The 22,366-nt window shown below is 37.3% G+C and overlaps 1 long non-coding RNA gene across 2 annotated transcripts in view; it reads right to left on the bottom strand.

Moving 5' to 3' along the window:
• Window positions 1-20,928: 20,928 nt before the first annotated feature.
• The window catches only part of LOC125753416 (uncharacterized), a 132,342-nt gene continuing 130,904 nt past the window's right edge, over window positions 20,929-22,366 (bottom strand). For both annotated transcript variants that reach the window (XR_007405186.1, XR_007405185.1), the window contains one exon: window positions 20,929-21,671. This is a non-coding gene — a long non-coding RNA (uncharacterized LOC125753416). The remainder of the gene's footprint in view (window positions 21,672-22,366) is intronic.

The following is a 22,366-nucleotide window of genomic DNA, read 5'->3' on the forward strand; positions in this document are numbered from 1 at the left end:
ATCAAACCAAATATGATTTGATTAATATCAAAAGGAATATAGGTTTGGATGAATTACAAAAATGATTCTACAAATATTGCATATTTTCTCACCATGTAAGTAAAGGTCATATTGGATATGTTCTTAGCATGTACCACATACAGTGTATGCTTGGCATACAGTAAGTGCTCAATTAGTGATAGGTGCTGCTTCAGTTCACTGCTACCACTATGCAAAATCCAACTAAATTGTATGGTGCTAGTTCATATAATTAGAATACTTTACTGTACTGGCTGTGTACTCATGTTTTCTTGCCTTACAGTGGCATAAGACCGAAATTTTATAATCTCCATTTACCTAAAGCAAAGAATATTTTTTTTTGTAACTAGCTTCTTTCTTTTTTTTTTTTTAATTTTTTATTGGTGTTCAATTTACTAACATACAGAATAACCCCCAGTGCCCGTCACCCATTCACTCCCACCCCCCGCCCTCCTCCCCTTCTACCACCCCTAGTTCGTTTCCCAGAGTTATCAGTCTTTACTTTCTGTCTCCCTTTCTGATATTTCCCACACATTTCTTCTCCCTTCCCTTATATTCCCTTTCACTATTATTTATATTCCCCAAATGAATGAGAACATATAATGTTTGTCCTTCTCCGACTGACTTACTTCACTCAGCATAATACCCTCCAGTTCCATCCACGTTGAAGCAAATGGTGGGTATTTGTCATTTCTAATAGCTAAGTAATATTCCATTGTATACATAAACCACATCTTCTTTATCCATTCATCCTTCGTTGGACACCGAGGCTCCTTCCACAGTTTGGCTATTGTGGCCATAAAGCAAAGAATATTTTAACTTTCAATTTAATTTAGAGCAATGAGAGCATAGGGGGAGAAAAGAGAGAGAGAGAGAGACTGGTTGGATGATCAAAAGAAGATAGCAATGGGGCTCTCCATGTTTTCCCTTCAACCTTCTAGGTTGCACTTGCATAGGATGAGGTTAGCAACTGGAGAAGTAATGACATCTTGCATTGGCCCTGGCATGTGCAAACACTGCTTAAGTCCATTCACCTTACCATTGCTCCATCTTAAAACTGGGAGTATAATACCTAACTTATAAGTAAGATAGAATGCACCATGCTCAATGATAAATACTAATGCATCATCTAGCATCTTCACAGAAGTATTCCACACAAATCCATTTCTCTGATAAATCATATTCCTTTGAATCATCTTTCAGAAAAATATTATTATTTTTATTGAATTATTTATAAAGAACATTAATCATGACCCTGTTTTTCTTAGTCTATGCTAAATCTAATTCTATTTTATTTGAGAAGAGTATGACTAGCAATTGTTTTATTTAAAAGCTGTGGTGCTCAGAAAAGATGTTCAGGTATGAAAAATCATTTGTCCTTACATTTAGTGGCTCCAGATTATTGTCCTTATACTGTGTTGTTCTGAGCCTGATTTCCATTATCAGAATATCCTGCTTTTAATTTGGTTCTTTCTTTCTTTTGCATAATTTCTAACCCATGAGACTCTCTACATTTCTGGTTGGACAAAATGCATGGGTTTTGTTAACAGACTTTTGTCACTTACTGGTACTTCATTTTGGACTGTTCACTTGCTTATTCTGCAAATGCTGGAAATCTGATCTCAAATACTGAATGTCCTTGACAAACTCCAGGAAGAACAACTGAAGATATATCTCTATTTCTATTCTAAAAATTAATTGTAAGTAAATGCGTAAGGAACTTCCACTGAGGACAGTCATTAGAAATTCAACTTTCACTTTAGTCAGCTGGCTTTTTTCCTGCAATGCTATATTTTCACAAACCTTGCATTGAGAACCCTGGAATGAAGATTGGTGACCACATAAAAGTGCTTAGGCTACTGATCAAGGCAGTAACTGGATGGAGTATGAGGGGAAAATCCAGCCCATCAGTTCACGCATGGTGGACCACCTTTAAGAGACACTGCCTTCACACTGTGCCCGGATATTGACAAAATACTGAAACAGGGGGTGCCTGAGTGGCTCAGTCATTTGGGCATCTGCCTTTGGCTTGGATCATGATCCTAGGGTCCCAGGATTGAGCCCTGCATTGGGCTCCCTGCTCATCAGAGAGTCTGATTCTCCCTCTTCCTATGCCCCTCTCCCTACTCCTGCTCTCTCTCTCTCTCTCTCAAATAAATAAATAACATCTTTTTAAAAATACTGAGACAACATTGACAAGAAATATTTGTATGGAAGCAAGGCAAATATCCAGAAACTTTATGGGCATGATATCCGTGAAAACATTTTATGGTAAATATAATGAAATCGGTCATTTGGAAGTATCTGGTGGCAGGGTCACTTGTCTTACCAGTGTGGCCACCACAACTCACTCTCTCTCTCTCTCTCTCTCTTTCTCAAAAAGCCACTTCAGAAGTCAAGTTGGTGAGAATGACATCACAGGGCTAACTAAACTTATCTCCACTACAACCATAAATTGTTTGCAAACGTCAGGACTTTGTTTCTAGTAGCAATAAATTACTCACCTCAGAATCGATTGAGACGTGCCAATGTGTAAAATAATGTGGTTTAGAACCCCCACATAGCGGATATTTCCTTTTTGTAGTCGATGAAAGTGATGCTCAGAAGACATAAATAAGTTGCCTGGGGTCATGCAGCTAGCGAGTAGCAAAGCCATCACCCACCTGAAACCAAGGCTGCTGAATCCAATGCTCTTTCTACAGGACACATCACATTTCCCCAAGCACACACCTAATGAGCTCTTCAAATGAATAACAATTTAGTAGTGCTGGATGTGACTCACTTTTCCTCTGAGACAGACACTACCTTCCCACTAGGAAGAATCGTCTACTCTCCATTTAGCCCCAGAACCACGTTTATACAGGACTAAACAACTTATTTCAAAATACATGCTATTCATGCTAAAACATCCATTTCATGTTCACAACATTAGGCTGCAAATATATGTACCCTGGACTGAAAATACATTTAGAAAAAATTGGGGCTGAACGTTGCTTAGACAAAATTTGTGTTTTTATAGAATTATTTATTATAGCAGAAAATCTTTAATTCCAATGACAAGATGGCCTGCAGCAATGTTTAATATTCATTCACTTTTATTCAGGCAGAAAATTGACATTAGAATAGGTCTATTTTTATAAGAGGCATTCTAGCTTTTCCAAAGGAAAGCCGCTTTTTCAACTGTTATTCAAAATTATGCACTCAAAGTGTAGTCCCAAATTGTGATACCAAGTGCTAACTTTTTATTAGCTACTACATCTGACAAAGTGTTTTTGCAAACATCCGGATCATGCAGCAGGCCTGAGAGCTGGGATACTTGGCTAATAACAAAGATAGGACAGCTCAGGCCTGCCATGTGTCCTAGACGGAGGTCATGAGAGAAATGAAGGATATTCCCTCTGAGTGAATTGACAGCCATTTATTTGCTCAACATTGAGGCTGCAGATGTTGGAAAATGTCAACCTGCAGAAGGAATAAGGAAATAACCACTGCAGCTTGACTCAGGCAGACTGCCAGAAGAGCCATGGTTTGGTGACAGATGGACACATTTTTTTTTTTTTTTAATATCAATACAAAGAGAATACAGACAAGGACAGAGATTTAGGCAAATACTCTTGCCCATTCTTTCCAGAGCCCTGGGCACAATGTAAGCCTGGTTTGAGTGTCACTGTGCCCTTGGGTGAGGGCAATCTTTGCTTAGGCTTTGCTCAGACTGTTTGCTGGTCTGTCCTCAAATTCTTCATGCCAAGACTGGCTTTAATTGAGCAGCCATCTAGCTGGGTGGCTTTCTTGGTGACGAAGAAAACCATGTGGTCGGGAGTTATTTGGTGTGTTGAGAGAAAGGGTAAAAAAGAACACAAAAACAAACAGGCCTGAACCCGAGGGAAATGAAGAAACATGAGGAGGTGCATACCAGGATGGCTCCAAGGACAGGAGCTCCAGGGTGCCAGGCTCACTCCTGCTGCCTCTGCTGTGGCCTGATGGCTTAGGATCTACAGGACACAAAGCTCTGAAAACAGTATGGCCAAGCCAGGAGGCTCAGGTGATCAGGAAGGTGAGGGAGAACCCATCAGAGAACCTCTCCTGGCACCTTCCATCCTAAGCCTGCAAAGGGGCACAGGAGGTAGGTCCCTCCCCGCACTGGAGGAAGACATGCTTGGGGCAAGGGTGCAGCTGCACATGGGAAATCAGTAGCTGCCCTCTCATCACTGTCCTACCCCCGACGCCTCCTCACCTCGACATCTTTTGACATTCTGGGGATTTCTTATTTTTTGGAATACTAAAGAGTGGATATACTGGCAGGAAGTATTAGGTCTTTGTCTAGCAATGAGAGAAACTATAAAATATAAATTTTATTTTACTAAATTTCACCTATTTTTATTTTAATGTTTTTAAATCAATGAAATAGAATCACCCAGACTCAAGGGGGGTGTCCTCCTTGAGACCTGATCAACTTGAAGCAACTATTATGATATTGGTTCAGCAAATAAGCAACTTTTATTGAGATGGCAAGATTTAATATCATGAAGACAGCAATGTTTCTCCCTGAAATAACACATAATGCAATTATAAGTAGAATCCTAGAGGGTTGTGAGTTTGGTTTAGTAGAGTAGGGGTTATTTTATTTATTTTATTTTTGGAATTGGGTGAAGCAATTTGATGTTTGCATGGAGAAATAAGCCTCCAATAGTATTATGAAATTATGAGAAACAGGAATAAACCATAATGTGTTTGAGGTTGAAGAAATTGTTGATTTGCTTTACCAGCTATAAAACTTATTTTAAAGTTTCTTTGATCAAACCAACAGAGAAGCAATATATAAATCAATAGAGAGTCTAGGAAAGATCTGAGTATCCTTGGGAAATTGACATGGGACAAAATGATATTTTAATTCAGAGGAGAAAGGATAGCTTACTTAACCATCCCCTCTAAGTTAAAATTTAATAATTTTTTTTTAAATTTAATAATTTTTTGATGAATTTGGCTAGCATAACTAACTAACCATTTTGAGGAAAACAAATTTAGTCTTCTTCCCACACCAGATACAAAAATAAATTCTAGATGAACTAAAGACATACATGTTTAAAAATTAAAAGAGAAGATGAAACTTAGAGTTCTCCAGCAAAATGGGGATCTCCAAAGCTGTAATCCATAAGGCAGTTTTAATTAAAAAAGAAATTTAAAAAAATATTTGGGATGATAAATGATTCCACAGTATCAAAGGACAAATGACAGACTGCAAAAATTATTTGAAATTGCATGAGAGATTTGAGAATTCAATTCTATATTCATTGATTTTTTTTAAAGGCATAGAAATCAATGCAAAAATGGGAAAGGAATACAATGCAATTCTTAAAATACAATTCACAAAAGATGATCTAAATGATTAATGAACATAAAAAATGCCCAACTTCACTAATTGGAAAATACAAATTAAAGGTACCATAAGATGCCATATCATATCCATTAGATTGGTACTAATAACAAAGAACACTAGCCCCCTGTGCCAGTCAGGACAGAGGAAATATTTCTCTTATATATGGCAGGTGAAAACATGGATACTGTAGTTTAAAAAATAATTCAATGATATCTAGCAAAACAACTGCAATGTGTAGCATTATTTGTACTGATCTCCCTCTGTAAAAATAGAGGAAAGTAATCAGTGAAAATAACTTGAATATCCATCAATTGACAAAAGGCTAAATAAATTACTGTGCATCATATTGTTAAAAATATGTAAAACATGAAATGTTGTGTAGTTATTAAGAAGAATAAGTGATATCTGTAGCTACTGACATAGAAGAATATCAATACCTTGTTTGTGAGAAAGATCCAGTTATAAAGAAATGCATGGTGGATGCTTAATTTTCTAAGTCAGTTTGACTAGGCTATGGTGCCTGGATATTTGCTCAACCACCAGTCTAGACAGTGCCTTGAAGATCATTTTTTAGATGTGATTGACATTTAAATAAGCAGACTTCCTTGAGTGTGATCTGTTGTGTATGAGATCCAGTGCCTTATCCATAAAATGGGATTGATAATAATACCTCCACAAGCCTTTCTGAGTATCCGATGAGATCATATATGAAAGGCACTCAGTATGCTGGTGTGCTGGCACAAAGTAGTACCTTTATTACTCGCATAATTTTTGTTATTGTTATTAGAGATCGTGTGAGATTACTGGGGGACCATTAAAAGAGTCCATCAAAATTTGCAAAGAGTAGTTCAGTGGTTGGTAGAGTTTTTCAATATACCCTGAGTAGCATAAGGGAAAGGATGTGTGTGTGTGCATATAGCTGACACACTTAGAGGGAAGAGGTGGAGGCAGTAGGAATGAGTGAAAGGGAGGACCTCAGATGTAAAAGCTGCAAGATTAGTTCAACATTAAAGATGCTATCAAAGTTCCTAGAGTTGATAGTGTTGTGACCAAAGGAGAAGAAGCAGGTTTGGGAGAAGGGTATAAGATAAAACGTTTGGGGGGCACCCGGGTAGCTCAAATGGTTAAGTGACCAACTCTTGATTTTGGCTCAGGTCATGATCTCAGGGTCGTGAGATTAAACTCCACATTGGGCTCCATACTAAGCAGGGAGCCTCCTAAGATTCTCTCTCTCCTTCTGCTCCTCCTCACCTACCACTGTTGCATTCTTTCTTTTTCTCTCTCACTCTCCAAAATAAATAAATAAATCTTTAAGAAAAGAAAAAAGAAAAGAAAAGTTTGGTTTGGGACACAACAATAACTAATATTTATTGAATGCTTATCTCTTATGACCCTATCAACACTCTATACAGTTGTTAAGATTACCTTCACCATTTCACAGATGACAAAATTGAAGAACAGAGACATTAACCAACTTACTCAGGGTTGCAGCTTCACTGGCCTCCTCATTGATCCTGGTGCACACATGCTCTCCTTTCGTGGGGACTTTACACTCCCCGTGAAACTGTCCCTTTGGCCAGAACCACTATTCCCCAGGATGTTTGTTATGTCTCTTTGTCAGAAACCTTCCCTGATCAACTTATTCGAAATAGTATTCCTTTTATCCCATTATTTTCCATTGTTCTTTTTTTCAAAGATTTATTTATTTGACAGAGGGTGAGCATGGTGGGGGGACAGAAGGAGAGAGAGAGGGAGAGTCATAAGCAGATCCCATGCTGAGTATGGAGCCCAACACAGGGCTCAATCTCACTACCCTGAAATCACAAACTGAGCTGAAACCAAGAGTCAGTTGCTTAACCACTGTGCCCCTCCATTGTTCTTTTTGTTTTATTTTGTTTTATTTTTCTTCAGATCATTCATCACCATAGCCATATATTTGTTTAACATTTGTCTTCCAACACCAAATATGAGCTCCATGAGAAGAGAGACTTTGTTCCTTAAAGTATCTCCAACAACTGAAACAGTTGTTGATACACCATAGAAACTCAAAATTGTTTGTTAAAGGAATTAAATTTATCTAAGATAATGTGTACTTCTTCTCAGGAAGCCTGTAATTTAATTGTGTGTATATAATACGCACACACACACACAAAATATTGAAGAACCACAAGTTGATGTAGTGCTAAAACAGAGCACATGAGACTCATTGGATAGACAGTGGGTTGAGGTCAACCAGGAAACATTTTGTACAAGTGAAAAGGCTCAAGTCAGATTTGGGGGGAAGAGGACAGAAAGCTGCATTTGCAAGAAGGGAAGTATAAATGAGGAATGAGTGATGTTTTATCTTAAGACTGAGGGTGAGGGGGATTCAAAGAGAAAGTCATGTGGAGATAATTCTCAGGAGGGCTCAAAATATATTATTAATGATTTTTTTCTCTCTCTCTCTTACATATACGCAGCACTGAAGAAATTCCTCTAGCAAAACTGGGGTTTGCCCTTTAGTTTTATTTATATATGCCTTCCTCCAAGAAGTTTCAAGAAATTTTATGGCAGATCATTCAGCATTAATGTGATTTTAAAAATTTTGATGACGTTTTACATCACTTGTATTCAGGAGGCATGGAAAGCGCATCTAAGTCACTTCCTGTGTTACCTAATGCCCTCACTTCTCAATTCTTATTTCAATTTATAGTCACTGGGAGAGCTTTAATGAATACTTATGGCCAGGCCCTGCCCCAACCAATTAATTCAGGAACTTTGAGAGTGTGGTCTGTGCAGTGATAGGTTCACAAGGTTCTTCAGGTGCTAATACAATGCATCCAGACTGAGAACCACAGAGTTAGTGCATTCACCCCAAATGGAATCCCTGAGCACCCAAATATCGGTGATACTTTAGTAGCTTGAAACACTGTTTTTCATGCTCTTCTGTTTGGTTCCCTTAGTTATCATGGTCAGAAATTCTAGTGGCTTGACTGATTTCTCTACTCTATGGTTCCAAAGGTGGAAATAAAGGTGTCAGCTGGTCTGGGCTCTTATCAGAAAGCTCTGAGGGAAGAATCCACTTTCAGGGTCATTCCCATTATAGGAAGAGCTCATTTCCAAGTGCCTGTAGGACTGGGTTCTTCCTTTCCTTGCTACATCTCCATGATAAAATCCCCTCTTTCTCAGAGCCAGCAACAGCAGGCATTCTTATTTTTTTTTTAAAGATGTATTCATTTATTTGAGGGGGGAAGGGGCAGAGGGGGAGACTCTTCAAGCAGACTCCCTGCTCAGCAGGGAGCCAGACATGGGGCTTGATCTCAGGACCCATGAGATCATGACCCGAGCTGAAACTAAGAGTCAGACACTTAGCCAATTGAGCCACCCAGGCACCCAGACTCTCTCATTATACTTTGAATCTCCCTTTTGCCACCTCTCTGATCCTAGCTGGAGCAAGTCCTCTGCTTTTAAAGACTAATGCAACTAAATTGGGCCCACTCATATAATCCAGGGTAATCTCCCTATTTTAAGGTCTATAACCTTAATTACATCTGCAAAATCTGTGTTGTCATGTAATATTCATGGTTTCCAGGGATTCAAGCACGGACATATTTGGAATCCATTCTGCCTTCCTTACTGCTCTAGTCCATGAAATGTTGACCCTAACTCCCCTCCCCATGTCTGTGTATTTCATTATTTAACCCAAGTTAACTTGAAATCTTGCAAAGTGTGCCTTCCTTCATGCAGGTTTCATGCCTGTGTTATCAGACAAGGTACATTCTACGGTTTGTCTGTTAGAGCTCCTGTAACAGAGATACCATACACTGGGTGGCCTAAATAATAAGCATTTATTTCTCACAGTCTGGAGTAGAGGAAGTCCAAGATCAAGGCCCTGGCAGATTTGGTGCTTGCTTCCTCCATAGATGGATGTCTGTTCTATGTCCTTACCTGGGGGAAGTGGGCAGGGAGCTCTCTGGAGACTCTTTTATGACAACACTAATCCCATTCATGAGGGATCACTCTCAAAGACCCCACCTCCAGATACCATCACAGAAGGGATTAGGTTTCAACACATGAATTTTAGGGAGACATAAACATTCTATCTATGAATCTTACCAAGAACTTTGAAGATTCAGATTCCTTGCATAACCGGAATAGAGAATCTTTCCCGGGGTGGAGTGTGGGGAGAGGAAGAAAAGATAGGAAAGAACATTAAAAAAAAAATTAATGTTTCTTGACCTTTATTTTGCCCATAGCAAGCTGAAAATAGACCATAAAGTTAGTTATAGTCTGCATGATTAGTGCTATTTTATTACTTAATTTTAGTACTGTGGCAGTAATGTATTTGAATAGTTTTTAAAAATGGATGCTTAAATTGTTTATAAATAAAGGAACAGAGGAAGTACTTAGAATAACAATTCTTTTTAAAAAATTTTTTGTTTAAATTCAATTTGCCAACATATAGTATAGCACCCAGTGCTCACCCCATCAAGTGCCCTCCTTAGTGCCTGTCACTCAGTTATCCCATCCTCTCACCCACTTTCCCTTCTACAATCCTTTGTTTCCCAGAGTTAGGAGTCTCTCATGGTTTGTCTCCCTCTCTAATATTTCCCCACTCAGTTTCCCTCGTTTCTCTTATAATCCCTTTCTCTGTTTCTTATATTCCACACATGAGTGACACCATGATTGTCTTTCTCTGATTGACTTATTTCACTCACCATAATACCCCTCAGTTCCACCCATCGAAGCAAATGGTGGATATTCGACTTTTCCAATGGCTGAATAATATTCTATAATATAATATAATAATATTCTATTGTATATATATATATATATATATATATATATATATATATATCACATCTTCTTTATCCTAGAATGACAATTCTTCACCCCAAAGCTCTATTAAATATATTTATTTTAAACATGGTTAGTCCTGCATATATATAGACATTCCATTACTAGGTGTAATATTAATAGTCATTAAATGTTATACTTTTTTTACAGGTGGCAAGGGATTCCTGGCAGCTTTGTTGGGGGTAATACGGAAACGACACTAAGAAAAAGGACCAAAGTGAAATGGAATAGTTTCCAGCTAGATTGGAATGATATTAAATGATCACCTAGGAAACCAGAGGTATAAACTTTTAAAGGTTTCACCATTAGGGTCAGTTTGAGTTTCCTGTCAAGATAAAAACCTGTGTTTCCTTCAGCTGCATCAAGGAGAAGCAAGTCAGGCAGCAAGAGCAAAAGCAAGCAAGATCCTGTGCTGGGCCATGAGGTCTAGTCTGCACTGCTCCCTGTGTTGAGATGAAAAGGCTGTGGAGGTCAGCACATGGGAGAGGCAGAGCTGCTTGTGTACTTGAGTCCTCCAGCTTACCCTCACCCCTCTTATCCTTAGACGAATGACATTCAGCACAGTGGCTGCAAATGCCATTAGGCAAATGAGCATATGGCAGTGAGCGTGTATGCCACTGAAAGTCTATATGCTATTCTAAACCAGAAGCGAAAGTCTGATACGTCTGTGACCCTGAGTAAGTGTTTTTGTACTGGCTTCCAAAAAAATCAGAGTAAAGTCATTTTAGACACTTCAGTCTAACCACAGTGATGCTTTTATGAGGCTAATAAACCCATCTCTAAAATGTTGTAAATAGGTGTATTTAGAAAAGCTGCTGTAGACATATAACCTTTTCTGAAGTACACACTGTACTTGTTTTCTGGATTGAAAGCTTCCCAACATGCCATGGCCAGAAGTAAATAAAGTTCAAATTTAAATGTGAAATATTAAAGAACAGCTGCTTATATGTAGAAGAACCCATGAAACATTGCCCCACAGCCTGACTGTTGTAGGCAGTGGTTATCCCTTGGGTATGAGAGCAAAGAATGCCTCAAGGCATGTGGTTAGTGGAAGGTTGTTGCCATTACGTTTGCAGATATCACTCTTAATATATTTTTATTTCACCTCAGGTTAGAAAACCAATCAACCAATCAACCAACCAACAATGACAATCCTATCCGAAGTTACTCCTGTCATTACACATGGAGAGCTTAATGCCTAATTTTGGAAGCTGTAGGTTGCAGCAGCTTTCAATCAAGGTCAATAACAAAAGGCAAATAGATCCTAGGAGCACTAAACACTAGGGCTGAATGGATCCTAGAGATCCTCTAATCCAGAGGATCCCAATCCATGGGCTTCCAGCTGCTAGCACAACAAAGGAACTATAAATCTATAAATGCAACAAGCCTCGTATGTATAGTCCATGAACAGACACACACAAATACATCCACATGGACTTATTACATTTTCAATTATAAGACATTGAAATCATTTGTGTTCTCTTTTCCTTTCCAAGATGGTAGTCAGGCTCTTTGTACAGCATTGGCTCAGAATAGGTTTGAATTTCTTCCAGGTTTTTTTATTTCTAAGCTCCCTGAATGAATTAAGTTACAAGCAGAGAAGAGAGGCAGAAGCTTTAAATCAAAGGAAGGTTTTCCATCCTGATAAAGATATAGAAGTCTGTAGACTGGGAGAGTGATAGAACCTATGTGGTAGGGAATTTTCTAGATTTCTAATAGGATTGGTGTGTCTGGGAAGGCTTGCCAACCGACGACCAGGACTCTTAGGCTTGGCAAGGCTTACCATTCCCAGAGAGCCAGCAAATGATATGACTGTAAGAGTGGTGGTTTTGCACACTGAGTGCTTCAGTGGTAATCCCAATAATGACTGAAATTAGATAAATTACTATTCTGGCAAAATCATTTTTATGATATTCAGAGCCAGATTTCAGTGTTTTTAAAAAGTGACATTTCATATGTACCAGAATTTATGGAGTAATACTGATATGTGCTATAAACACATATATACAACTTCTCTGACAATGTATGTAGATGCTATTGTGGTAAATGAAATAAAATTTAATTAGAAGAAGCAAGATGTCTGTCATTCTTCAGGTATTATGAATTTCTCTCTTTTTAAAAATTTTTTAAATTCAACTTAATTTACATACACTGTATGATTAGTTTTAGAGGTGGAATTTAGTGATTCCTCAGTTGCGTACAACACCCAATGCACACTACATTATGTGCCCTCCTTAATGCCCATCACCCAGTTATCTCATCTCCCCAGAATCTTACCTCCAACAATCCTCAATTTGTTTCCTATAGAGTCTCTTATGATTTGCTTCCCTCTCTGTTTTTGTATTATTTTATTTTTCCTTCCTTTCCCCTATGTTCATGTTTTGTTTCTAAAATTCCACATATGAGTGAAATCATGGTGTTTTCTCTCACTGACTTATTTCGCTTAGTATAATACCCTCCAATTCCATTCATGTCATTGCAAATGACAAGATTTCATTCTTTCTGATTGGTGAGTATATATATATATATGTATATATGTATATATATATGTATGCATGTGTGTACATGTGGTGTATGTGTATATATATATACAACTCACCCATATATATAACTATATATACCACATCTTTATCCATTCATCTGTTGATGGACACCTGGGCTCTCCATACTTCAGCTATTGTTGACTTTGCTACTACAAATGTTGGGGTACATGTGCCCCTTCAAATCACTATGTTTGTATCCTTTGGGTAAATACCTAGTAATGCAATTGCTAGATCATCAGGTAGTTTTTAACTTTTCGAGGAACCTCCATACTGTTTTCCAGAGTGGCTGCAGTATTGTGAATTTTTCAATCAACAGTCACTAAAATGACAATGGCCATCATTCTGATTTCCTCACCATGACATAAAAACGGTGATGTGGAAAAACAGATTCTCGTGCTGAATTGAAAAATCATTGCTTTTCTCATCCCTTTCATTTTTCAGGATGGGAAACGGGCTTGGCAAAATTAAGTTACTTTCCCTTGACAACATGGCAAAATACTGTCTGAGCCATCCCAGAGCCCAGCTTATCCCACTATATCATAGGTGGAGTCAATAGAAGCAGGGGATCTCGTCCTGGCTGCCCCTCTATGAGGTCAGGGCAATCCTCTGATTGCTCTTCCTCCTGCATCCAAGTGAAAGCTACAGGGTAGCACCTGCTTGTTAGTTCTCTCACTTCCTTATCTGATTGTCTTGGCCTGTCTCCTCTCTGCTGCCTCCTGCTTGAAGTCTTTTGAACTACTGCCTTCTTTCAACTAGATTAAAGTTTAAAATGTTTTTGACATAGACTCAATAAAATTTTTATTTTCTCTGAACTTTCACATCAGAAGAATTTTTACCATATCCATAGCTTTCTCTCAATCATGAAATTGCTTTTCTCTTTCAGTGTATTACAACTGATTCTTTCTGAAGTTTTCTTTTTGTATTTGGATATGATTGACATATAACATTATATTAGTTTCAAGTGTACACCATGATTTGATATTTGCCTTAAGTTAAAAATGATCACCACAATGAGTCTAGTTAACATTCCTCACCTAGGTCCTGTGATGAGAACTTTTAAGATCTACTCTCTTAGAAACTTTCAAATATACAATATGGTATTAACTATAGTCTTGGTGACATTACATCACCATGTCTTTTTTTTTTTTTTAGGATTCTACATATAAGTGAGATTATATGGTACTTGTCTTTCTCTGCCTGACTTATTTCAGTTAGCATAATGCCCTTAAGTTCTATCCACAATGTCACAAATGGCAAGATTTCTTTTTTATGCCTGAATACTATTCCATTGTGTACCTATACCAAATTTTCTTTATTCATTCATCTATCAATGTCAAATTCTTGAGAAATGACTCTCCATTCCTTCCCTAAAGGGGAGGGCATGACACTCCACTCATACTGGATATGTTTAGAGGAATGTAGTCTCCTAACTAGCTGTGCATCAGAGACACGTGAACCACTTATAAAATATAGATTCCTGGGTCCTAGCACTAAAGTTTCTGATTCAACACCATTTACTTGAACTCATTATTCCCTTTGATGATTCTGATACAAACACAGACTTGAGGACCTCTCCTCCAAGGCACACAGGTGTGAATGAATCTACAAAGCAGTTTTGATTACAAGTGAAGATGGTCATTATTTATGAGAGAGCTTTGCTTCTAGCAACTGCCTTCTTTAGTTGGCCATTTGATTCCAACTTCTTTTTTCTTTTTAAAAAGATTTGTTTATTCACGAGAGTTACAGAGAGTGATGCAGAGACATAGGCAGAGGGAGAAGCAGGCTCTCCGTGGGGAGCCTGATGCGGGACTCAATACCAGGACCCCAGGATCACCTGAGCCAAAGGCAGATGCTCAACCAATGAGCCATCCAGATGCCCCAATTCCCACCCCTTTCTATCTCTGGCCTCCTATTCAGTCCTGTCATTGTTCCTCTAATAAATATAGTGAGCTGATCAACTCTCTTGGACAATATGCTTAGTAGTGGTGACAGAGGAAACTCTCATAGCCCGAAAAATAAAATTTACTGATCCCTGAAATCCATTATAAGTTAATAAATCACTGAGACTTTATCATTCTGAGATCATAATTTATTAATTGAAAACTGCAAAATCTTATGTAAATTCCATTCAACACCTGTTGATTGAAAACTTATTACATTGGATGTACTCTATCCGATGTGTTAATCTTTGCCTCTCCTTCATGATCACAGTTTAGTAGTAAAAATAATTCTCCTATCCTTATTTATACTTCTGCATTGAATTTCTCCTACAGTGGTATTGTCAGCTGGCATCCTTTGAGACTCATATTAAAATACTGTCTGGAGAAAATAAAAGAATTGAGACCATAATTACTCTTTTCTTTGTTACTCTAGGAAACTTAAAGAAGTGAAAGGGAGGAGCTGATAGCACTTCAAACAAAATTACCCTGGCCTCTAATGGCCATCCCAGCTCATACCTAGGGTTAATTCTGTCAGGAAGACATTAACCATGGATCCAACTATTCTGTTTTCTCCAAAAGCTGCTGAATGATCCTGTGCGCTAGAACAATGAGGCACCTGTGGGTTGTTCTTTTTAATTAAAAACTCTTTAATGGAATGGACTTGCAGGCATTTACTTTGGGTAAATTCTAGAATTTGGTCCACCTCATCTTCCAAAGTACAATTTGTAAATGGTGTTTAAAAATAGCCTCCTGGTTTGAGCACACAATAAAAAATTCACAGCAGTCCCTGAAGGATGGATATATAGGCTTTCAGACAAGAAAGCAAGCAAGATTGCAATGTGTCTGCTATATGCATGAATGTTTACAAGTGGCTAGAGATTGGTAGGAGACTCCTGAGAGAAGAGAGAAAGGTCAACAAAGAAGAGACTGACACACCAGAAGACCTTAGGCCATCATAGCAGACAGTGAATTCAAAGAGAAAGCCTTATGACTAATCTAGGGAATGAAGGGGGAGTTAGCAGAGCTGGAAGGAAAAGAAAAGCCAGCAAAAGCAATTCATAAGCATTAGTGAGGTGTGAGGTTCAACTGTATTTAAGAGAATGTTATCTTGATATGAACTTTCAGAATATTCCTTAGGAGGGATTGATGAAGTAACATGCTATTAACCAAGTGCTACTCTAAGTGATTTTAGAGCAACTGCCTCACTTCTAATTTCAACACAGACCCAGAGGGCTTGTCCTGAGAAGAGGGTGAGCAAAAAAACTTTTCACAAGAACTAGCTGCTATTGAAGTTCCCTAAACATCAGAATTTGAATGGATGCCAATTGCATCTGTAAATGAGACCTAGTTCCCAGAAAATACAACTCAATGCCAGCTTGCTCATTTTCAACATTTTCAACATAAATTCCTATTTCTCCATTAAAGTTTTACATATTTTAAGGCTTCCATTGGCAAAATGTTATAAATTAAAGCAAAAAATCAACTCTTTTATTCATTTGTTCTATCAACACTAATGGCTACCTATTTGATGTTGTCTTTTACTGTCTTTTAATGAATATATACTTCTGAGCCCCTTCTATGTGCTAGAACTGTACCAGATTCTGAGGATACAAAAAAATAGACACAACTTCTCTCCTACACAAGCTAACAATTGAAAGAGAGGAAGACATTAGGTTAATAACTAAAAGGAATGCATAATTACAAATTATGACATTTATTGTATTAGTTGGGATGAGCTAAATAATGCCATGGCCACAAACAATCTTAACATCTCATTGCAACAACAAGGGTACATTTCTTGTTCACAGCAAAAAAAAAGTTGCTATGGAACCATTCAATTCTTCAAGTAGGCAGCAAGTGTCCTCTAAATGGCAACTCACTGTATAGATGGGAGTTCAAAACCAGAGAAAATGGAGATATATTAGATATGCAAGGTGACAAACAGGTTGGTATCCCCTGAGACTTGTCAAGCTTCATGGGTGATGTTGTCATCCATTAAAATATGAAAGGCTACAAGACACCTATTATTTGGGGACAGATAGTGCATGTGTTTCATGCTAAGTTCAGGTTTGGACATGCTGATTTTGGATTCTTTTGAGACATTGAAATAGAGGTGCTGGGTGGGCATTTGTAGTTCTGAGGTGATTCCCAGCTAGAGAGATAAATTTGAAAGCCATGAGGAAAGAGAAGAAAACTGAAGGCAGAATCATGGATAAGGATGTCTATGAAGATGGTATAGAGTGAGCTCAGAAAAAGGCCTGGAACTGAGCCTTGAGGCACTCCAACATTTATTAGCTTAGGATATTGAGAAGGAGAGGACCAAAGAGACAGAGAAAACCAAAAGAGTATGTATGCTATCTTGAAATTCAGAAGATAGACTCTTTCAAAGAGAAGCTGTCAACATAATGAAATGCTGCTAAAATATCAAGTAAAATCATAATGAGACCTGTATTTCCATTATGACATAAGTCATCAGTAACTTAGCAAGGGATTATATTTTAGTAGTATAATGGAGACAGAAACTTTATCTTGAGGAAGGTAAAAGAGAATGAGAGACCACCAATTAAAGATGATGGGTTGAAACAGACTTTTATCTCTTTTCCAAAACCTCACTAAAACAGAAGTTAAAGGATTTTTTAAAAGGTATAAACTATAAAGAGAAAGGAAGAGAAGATAGAATCATTGAACACTCTAAAAATCTGGATCCTAACCTGGTAGGAAAAAAAAAAAGCAACACAAATTATATCTCAGATCATACCAGAAGTCTCAAGAAATTGTGACACTGTGTCCCTTTGGACATGTGGTTGGAAGGATTGTTAAACATAGAAGAATTGGTGGAAAATAAAAGCAATTATATCTTCATTTACCCCCTTTTACACCATGTAGCTATACAGCTGTCCCTCTCCCATGCCAGCACACAAAGGGATATTTATTCTCTGCAGGTTAAAACAAGATCTCTGGACTGGCAGACTCCAGTCAAAATTGAAATAGAGTACCATGTTGAATGAAAGAAAACTTAAGTCAAAATGTATGGAAAGCTTTCTTGATTTATATATTGTTGTTGTATGGTTAGGAAGAGATTAGTTGAGCCTTCATTGGAAAATCTGCCCAGTCCAAGAAAAAAAAGCCCACAGAAACTGACATTGGTTTTCTAGAAGGAAAATGGTCAACTAATGTTATCCTACACCGAAGAACACAGTGGACAAGAATCTGGCAAATTCACCCCTGCCTCAGGACATTTGCAGTTGTTACTTCTAGACATGGTTTTCCTTCTAGTCTCATATTGCAGCTGTCTTCCCAATATTCAGGTTTCTGCACAATCTTATGGAAAAATTACATTTATAGGAATTGCTAAACAGTCCTACATTTATCACAAAGAACTAATACTAATAAAAGTCATGTACATAGTGCTTACCATAGCTAAAATATATACCCACACACTTACTTAATCTTCCTATCAACTTTATGTACATATACCATTATTATTTCCACATTATACAGGAGCAAATGGAAATACAGACAGGTTAAGTAAAATTACCTAAGGACCTGTAGCTAGTAATTGGGGAACATGAAAGTTGAATTCAGGGAGTCTGGCCCCAGAGATCATGCTTTTAACCACTATGCAGTTTCCTCTTAAAATGAGATATGGCTGAAATGTGACTACCAGTAGAGTAATATGAAGAAAGTCAACTATTATTAGCTCTCCTGAGTTCTTACTATCTAGGAAACTTAAATATTTCATATTGTCTTAGTGATTATGTCCATTTCCGTGAATTTCCTTACAGGTTGAAGATGATCTGCAAATACTTAAGAATTATGGCTAATGTATTATAACTTACAATAAATGTACCTTCATCAACTAAAAAAAAAATCTAAAATAAAATAAGTAAAGAGAATTGTAAGTCCACTTATCATGATGAGCACTGAGTAATATATAGAACGGTAGCATCACTATACTGTATATCTGCAACCAATAAAACATTGAAGGCTAACTACATGGAATTAAAATAAAACTTAAAAATGTGCTAAATAGGTGAAAAACTTTCATCCATAAAAGTTCAATCATGTTTAAGTGTTTTGTTACATGATGTAATGGAAGCTAATGTAAACAGATCACTAATCCTTCATTATATTTTCTATGTTTTTTTCCTTCTATTAAACTTACTTTTAAAACCAAATTCTGAAAAAAAAAAAAATAAATAAATAAATAAATAAATAAATAAATAAAACCAAATTCTGTAACTTCTAAGAAAAACAGACTTCCATCTTAAGATGAAGAAGAGTTAGTAGTTCCCATTCACCCTTTTCTACCTTTTTATTGAAATGCAACAACACTCTAAGAGAGGCATCATTACAAGAGCACTGGCAATAAGGAATACTGGTCAATAATATATCAGATATACTAACCAAACAGTGACAGAACTCAAGGAGAGGACATTAGATGATTTCCACTACTGCTCATGGAGTAGGCCTGCCTCAGGTTTCAGAATATTCTCTGGACAAAATGAGGGAAGCCATCAACCAAATGCAGAAGCTGTGGCATGCAGCAGGCAGGTCCCCTTTCCCCACCCATTTCTGTCAATTAAAAGAATAGCTTTTCATACTTGTTCGGACACATGCATTTTCAATAAAACGATTTGGGAAAAAAAAAAACGATTTGGGGTGGAAAAGACAGATTTGTGGAGCACCAATCCTGGGACACAAAATCTATTGTGTGAAAAGCCATGCAAACTGGGAAGTGGATAGTTTTCTCACACTATTTCTGGAAAGGGATGGTCACCAGAGAATCTAGAATAAATTCCTCCTCACATTAATAGACAATGGGAGAGCAGAAGATCCTCTTGCAGTGCAGCATAATCATACTGTATAATAAATGACCACTAAACTCAGGAAATTCAGAAAAGATTTGTGTAAAATAATCCAGGCTATTATTATGTGACAGAGAAATTTTAAGCCCAACCGAGTGAAAAATGCAGGCCACCAAAAAGAACTCATTCACCCCATGTTGACAAAATCAGACCTAAAGAGTGACCTTCTCATTAAGATGAGCAAACAGGAAAAGAATAAAACCAAAATAAAAAAATTCTGCAACTCAAAAGAAGAGGAATGTCATATGTAAGATGAAGAGGAACTAAATGCTTCAGAAAAAGGTCAACTATAAGATTCACATGATTTCCAGCAATATAGCTTTGTGTTGCCAAAATTTAAACAGGCTGTCAAACAAGAAAAGAAGAGTTAGACATCAAGAAATTAAAAAGAAGCTGTTTAAGACATAAGAAGAGAAGAAAAGGGAAATAGGTAAAATAAGGAGATGCTATAAGAAAATTACCAATGTATTGGTAGAATTAAAAATCTGCATGTGACATTATTTAAAAAAGAACTAAAAAATACAAAACATCAAGGTAATGTGAAATAAAAATGGAGATGATCTTCCAGAATATAGAGGAAAAGGGTAGACATAAACATTGATAAAGAGTATGACAAATATGAAATAGAAAAAAAACTTATATATGTACAATCCATAATCCTAAAGATGAAATATACAATAGATTATTGAAACAACATTCAAATTCATAATAGAATAGAACATTTCTGAGTTTAGAAAGGTCCTGAGTCACCAATACATCAAATAATTACTTAATGAGAAAGAGGTCTCTTATAAAATTAATTTAAAAGCCACATATCTGAAATAGAATTAAACAAAAAAACCCCAAGAAGATGAATTATAAATAAACATATTAATCTATTATCTTCTTAGCAATAAAAGAAAATATATTTTTTTAAAGATTTTATTTATTCATTCATGAGAGACACAGAGAAAGAGAGGCAGAGACACAGGGCTCCCTGCATGGAGCCTGACACCGAACTCAATTCCAGGGCTCCAGGATCATGCCCTGAGCCAAAGGCAGGTGCTAAACTGCTGAGCCACCCAGGGATCCCCAAAAATATCTTAATGGTGTTATTTTTTTCATTTGGCTAGTTGAGCAAAAGAAATTTAAACTCACTTTTCTCAACTCCGGGAAATTTACAGTGAAATATGTATGCTCATACATCATTGATGAAAAATCATTACAAATTCACTGAAAGGCAATCAGATATATTTTGAAAGTCTTAAGCCTTTTGATCTTGTAACTACATTTCTAGGAATTTAGTTTAAGTAATCAAAACACACAAAAATATATATACAATGAATGATACTCATCATAGTCTCGTTTATTAGTAAAAAGGGAAACAATCTCCATATGTTCAATCATCATGGAACAAATTATAACGTGTCTCAGTGCCAACATGGAGAACATGCGCATTCAGATCCATCCATGTTTGAGGTTTGCTCAGCAGGTGCAATAGAAAGACAACAGAACAAGAAAGTGAGGCTAAAAGTAGAGAGTTTGGTTGAAGCAATGGTTCATGGAGTCTAAGATGGGTAGGGAGGAAGTCATGGAAAGAGTTGCCTAAACAGAGAAAATCCAGAGGATTTTAATAGTCTGTATAACAAAGTCGTTGAAGAATCAATATATTAATAATTGAATGAAACTGCTGGAAAAATGAGCATGTCATTTCAATGGTGAAAGGGTTCTGAGTGAAAACCAGAGACCAGCCTTGGTAGTGCTTGGCTTGAGTAGAGTGGAAGAGGGCCTCAGGATGATTAAATTGAATGAACCATTTTTACTGGCCTTGAATTTAGCCATGAGGAAAGCAGGATATTGGGTGGAAAGAAGGTCTGTGAACTAAGTGCCAAAGTCTTCCGTGGGTAAGGTGGGTAAATTAGTCTACTAGGGATGCCATAACTAAGTACCATATAGTATGTAGCTTAAGAAACATGATTTTTTTCTCACAACTCTGGAGGTGGAAGTCCCAGATCAAGGTGTTGACAGGGTAGACTTCTTCTACCTTGGCTTGCAGACGGCTGTCTTCACATGGTCTTCTCTTTGTATATCTGTGTCCTATTTTCTTTATCTGGTAAAAACACCAGTCATATTGGATTAGGGTCCACCTGAATGAATTCATTTAACCTTAATTATCTCTTTAAAAACCTTATGTCCAAAAACAGTCACATTCTGAAATGCTGCCAGTTAGGACTTCACCATTTGAATTTGGGGAGGGTGACATAATTCAGCCCATAACAGGCAGTGCCCAGGAGGTTGATAAGTGACAAAACTAGGAGGTACAGAGGGGACAGTATCAAATGAGATGAGCATAAATGAAGGAAAAATGACTTTTAGTGGCACTGTGGTACAGTGAGACACCAATTTCACTAATTCAATTGTATGTGGAGAGGGAGGGAAAAAAAGCATTCTCCATTTGAGAAAGTGACCACAAAAATCACATCCTCAATGGTGAGGCAAGTAAGGTCAAAAGATGAAAGGAATATTTAGCAAACAAGTTAAAGATTTAGCTGAAAGAAATTTAAGTCAAAATAATCTAGGAGGTTCATACTTTCTCATACTTCCACTTCTCTAAACACATGCCAATGTGATCAAATAGAAAAAGAGCAAACAAAGACAACATAGGCAGACTTTTATTTATTTTTTATTTTTTATTTTTTTACGACATTTTTGGGGAGCTCAGCAAAAAAGATTCAGAAATTAATTGCGAGAGCACCTGGGTGGCTCAAGTCATGATCCTGGGGTCCCGCATCAGGCCTCCCGCAG

This window comes from Canis lupus, chromosome 2, assembly GCF_003254725.2.
Source record: "Canis lupus dingo isolate Sandy chromosome 2, ASM325472v2, whole genome shotgun sequence".
In the NCBI taxonomy this organism is placed as follows: domain Eukaryota; kingdom Metazoa; phylum Chordata; class Mammalia; order Carnivora; family Canidae; genus Canis; species Canis lupus.